The sequence below is a fragment of the Mus caroli genome, chromosome 16 (genome assembly GCF_900094665.2).
Source record: "Mus caroli chromosome 16, CAROLI_EIJ_v1.1, whole genome shotgun sequence".
Taxonomy (NCBI): Eukaryota; Metazoa; Chordata; class Mammalia; order Rodentia; family Muridae; genus Mus; species Mus caroli.
The window spans coordinates 83,021,304-83,026,384 of NC_034585.1; positions in this window are offsets into that span (position 1 = coordinate 83,021,304).

Consider the following 5,081-nt stretch of genomic DNA (forward strand, 5'->3'; position numbering starts at 1 on the left):
GGGGGGAGGGGGGAATCACCACCATTGGGTTCTTCTCTCCACCCCAGGTTCTTAAGATTTGGGTAGATCATATTTATTCTTGTCTGTGCTCTATCTAACAAGTAGGACACTGCATCATTAAAGACCCTGACCAGTAGAAGCTGTTCTTATATGGAAAGAAGAACTATGTTTGAGATAATTGACATTGATATTAAGATTGGTAGGTTATCCTATATCACATAGATGGATCCAAGAAGGTAAGAAAGATACTTAAAATGGGAGGCAGAAGAGGAAACTACAAGGAGAACATGGTATGTGAAGAATATATAGATATTTTTGACTGAGAAGATAGAGGATGGAATTAGTATGCCAAGGAATATAAGGAGTTTCTTTAAGCTGGACTTTTACATTTGCACTTGAACACTAGATAACTTCTCAAATAATAGCAACAATAAGTTAGTGGACCTTTTAAACAGTACTAATAGAAAACTAATGCTAATATTGAATCAAATTGCATTCTACTTAAGTGCTCAGGGTTTTGTTGTTGTTGTTGTTTTGTATGTTTGTTTGTTTGTTTTAATATCTATATCTCTGCATCCCAATGCTGTCTTTCAGTCATCTGATCCATGGACTTCCAACCATCTCCAGCCACTGCTCCCTCTGAGATCTAAGGGCTTGCCTTTCTAAGTCTATTGGACATTACTTCATATGGGGTCCACTGGACATCTCAAATTCTTTGTTTTTAACCAAACTCTGGTTGACCCAAAGCTCTTTAAATTACTTTGCTGCCGTGATTTGATTCTATATGTTCTGTTTTCCAGGTCACAAGCCTTGAGGGAATTTTCCCTCAACTTTTTCCTCATCCATCACACAACCCATCAAAAATTCTTAACGTCATCTCTTCTGACCAGAGACCTATTCTCCTCCATCGACTGCAAACGTCATCTCCTAAATTACTGTAGTAGATTTATCAGCCTTATTACTGCCATTTTTCCTATATTGCTCCTTTTTTACACAGATCTGATCTCATTCTTGCTTCTTCTTATGACTTTCCATCATTGATGGAACAAAATCTGGTATTGGGCAGCACGTGTTGCTTAATACTTTCTTCATCTCTCTTTGCTCCAATGTTCTGTCTAAAAACAGACTCTTTGACTCATGGTCACTCAGGTTACATTTGAGCATCTCTAGTGCTGTCTATAACTCTATGTTTTTGTTTTGATAGTTCATTATATGATGAAATCTTATGTATTTGATGAACTCACACCTAAGTAATCCTACAGAGTCATGTTATATCCGGTGTACTCATTTATGCCCCAATGTTTAGAACTTTACCAGTCTGCTAATTAGATTTAGAAAATATTTTTAGAATCATTTATAAAAAGAATGCCCCTTTCTATTTTTTGTTTGGTGGGAGTTGAAACAGGATATCTCTGTATAGCCTTCACTGTTTAGTTCAGAGTTGCTTTGAATTTACAGAGGTCTGACTATCTTTGCCTTCTAAAGGGATGTGCCACTATGCCCAGTGGCCCTTTAATTTTTTTGGTTCCATGCCATGTGTCTGTGCAATCTAATTTGCTTTGGATTTATTTGCATTCTCTATATGATTCTATCGGCAGTCTATTGTTAGACTATTTTCTGCTGATTAAGGACACTGAATTCCTTGGGGCAAGTTTGCTCTTCACAGTCAAAATATTTAGTTTCTTCTTCTTTGTGCACAACTATTTAACAAACCATGACCAACAGCAACCAACCAAAACCCAAAAACCCAACCCACCTCTGGAATACCTTGCATTTATATACCCTTTGAAAAGTCCCCATAAATCCAAACATCACACAATCACAGAAACTGTCACTGACAAAAATCACACCCCTGCTCCAGCATGAGGCAAATATAATTATCTGCTCTGGATGATCAGAAATAGCCCCATATCTTACACCTGGGGCTAAATGGAATATATATTCTTATAACATTTCTGTGAGTTTTTTTTTAAATAAACCAAAAATGTCCAAATTGATACTACATCCTAGCACTTGTGTGAACTGAAACTTTCTGGTGTCTTTAACAACTCAGTTGTGTCTTGTGATGGTTTTCTGGAAACTGTCTTGTGAAAGAGCATGTCATGTTTTGTTGAAAACAGATATTTGAGAAGGTGTGTGATGTTTAGAAAAATATATAAATGGAACCCCACAACAGTGAGAGTATGCTCTTGCATTGCTACCCCATGCTCCACTTCACTGGTCCTAGCTGGCCTTCCCTCGTCCTTGATGACCTTCAATTCATAGAGAGAAATATGTCAAAGAACTTCTCCTGGTATCTGGCTGATTGTAATTGGCCCCTTCCTCTGACTCAGTACTGATTTGATGGAGCCTTACTGTTTCTGCTAGATTGTGCCTCCGCTACCTATTCATGGTTGGTGTTTGCTATGGAACTGGACTTCTGATATCCTGATGAGGAAGAGTGGAATTGCCCCAGGGAATTCCTTTTATTCAGGTCCACAACACCCTTTTCCTATTAACCATTTTCCCAACAGTGGGTGAAAAGGGAAGTTGAAGCATTTAAGAAGCCTAAATAAAGTAGGTTTTGAAAAACAACAAAAAACTAAGCTTACACTTGTGAGGCAGAGGCAAGAGGATTTCAGTGATTTGGGGGCCAGCCTGATCTATATAGCTAGCTCCAAGATAGTCAAGACGACAACATAAGACCCTGTCCCAAGAAACAAAATCAAATAAAACATTTTTGGTACATTGAAAACATAAGAAAACATAATGTAATATGGATTACAATGTGGGGTATCTTGTGCCTGAAAATGATAAATAGATTTTGTTCATGTTCTTCAGGGGATTAGATCCTTCATAAATGCCAGCCAGTTACATCATAGGGTGGTAGAATATGGTAGAGTTTCAGCAGCAAGTCAGAGAAAAGAGGAAAATCCTTGCATATATATGGGTGTCACAGAATAAGTGTTGCTGAGCTTAGAGGGTAGTGTTCATGGAACATAGCAGCTAGAGGGGGCGAAAACCATCAGGCAGCCTCTGCGATCCAATATTCCAGTCTTTTGTATATAGTTAAAAACAAATTACATTATGGAAAAGGAGTTAAAGGGATGTGGAGACCAAGGGATTTTTAGGCATCAAATTCAGTTCTGGCTTCTTGCTGTTGTAATTGGGGAGTCATGGGGCCCAAATCAAGTTCTCTCTCTCATCTTTACGCACTGACAGTTTGTCAGGTAGCACCATCTGAGGCCATGCTGAGCCATGGACAAGTAGACTAGAATGGTGCTGCCTGAGTGTATAAAAATCAAGAGGTATTAAAGGCTGATAACAGCTACAAGCCAGGAAATCCACGAGGAAGTTTGAAACCATGTCTCATGACTCTGATGCCTGTTGTCTGATTCTGAAGATACGGACTGCTGGGTGGTTTGCTCAATGTCTGGCCAGATTGGACAGATTTACATATGCCTGTGAGATGATCCAAGTTGGCAGAGGGGCCAGAGTAACCACTTAGGTTTTCACAGAAAGGCAGAGGCATAGCCAGTAGTCTTTTTTTTTTTTTTTTTTTTTTTTTTTTTTTTTTTTTGACTGTGGTCTTTGCATTAAGTAAATGACTGTCAGGATTTAAAAAAAAAAAAAAAAAGGAAAGAATAAAGCAGGGAGAGATGCATGTTCTCAGAAGATTTAAGATGAGTTTGATTTCAGGTCCCGGGAGGTTATAGGAGGAGATGGAGTCAATCAGTGGGTGAATGGTCCATAGCTGCTCCTCTGGGATACAATCAAGTGGTGAAGGAGCAAGGTGTACTGTCCTTGCCTACGATGATGTCTGTGAATGAATTTAATCCTGGAGAAAATAACTGAGTCCTCCTCGCAGATAGCAGAAATAGGGGTGTTGAACAGGACCAGAGAGATTGTGAACAGACTTGTGATCTCATAAATTCCTATCTGTTTCTCTTTTTATATCTCTTGTTATTTGTTGTGTGTGGTTTAAGTTGTTGGGTAATTAGATTTATTCTTAAGTATTTTATGATTTTACTGCCTTTCTAAATTGGGTCTTATATTTACTGTAATTTTAAACTATAAAATAAGAATATTACTAATTTATTTTGCCAGTAGGTATAAGCTTGAGCTATATGCCTTTTTTTTTTAATATTTGCTTAGATTTTTAAAATGAGGTTACCAAGGACAGTTATTTTATATTAGATATTTTCTTCATTTACATTTCAAATGTTATACCCAAAGCCCCCTAAACCCTCCCCCTGCCCTGCTACCAAACCTACCCACTCCTGCTTCCTGGTCCTGGCATTCCCTTGTACTGGAGCATATGATCTTCGCAGTACCAAGGGCCTCTTCTCCCATTGATTGCCATCTAGACCATCCTCTGCTACATATGCAAAACTAGAGACAAAGGCTCTGGGGAGTACTGGTTAGTTCATATCATTGTTCCTCCTATAGGGTTGCTATAGCAACATTTAGCTCCTTGGGTACTTTCTCTAGCTTCTCCATTTTGGGTCCTGTGTTCTATCCTCTAGATGACTGTGAGCACCCACTTCTGTATTTGCCAGGCATTGGCATAGACTCACACGAGAGAGCTATATCAGGGTCCTGTCGGCAAATCTTCTGGTGTATGCAATAGTGCCTGGGTTTGGTGGTTGTATATGGGATGGATCCCCGGGTGGAGCAGTCTTTGGATGGCATTTCCTTTCCTCTTAGCTCTGAACTTTGTCTTTGTAACTCCTTCCATTGGTACTTTGTTCTCCATTCTAAAAAGAAACCAAATATGGACACATTGGTCTTCCTTCTTGATTTTCATGTGTTTTGCAAATGGTATCTTGGATATTCTAAGTTTCTGGGATAATATCCACTTATCAGTGAGTGCATACCATGTGTGTTCTTTCGTGATTGGATTACCTCACTCAGAATGACATCCTCCAGATGCAACCATTTGTCTAAGAATTTCCTAAATTCATTGTTTTTAATAGCTGAGTAGTACTCCATTGTGTAAATGTACCACAATTTCTGTATCCATTCCTCTGTTGAGGGGCATCTGGGTTCTTTCCAGCTTCTGGCTATTATAAATAAGGCTGCTATGAACATAGTGGAGCATG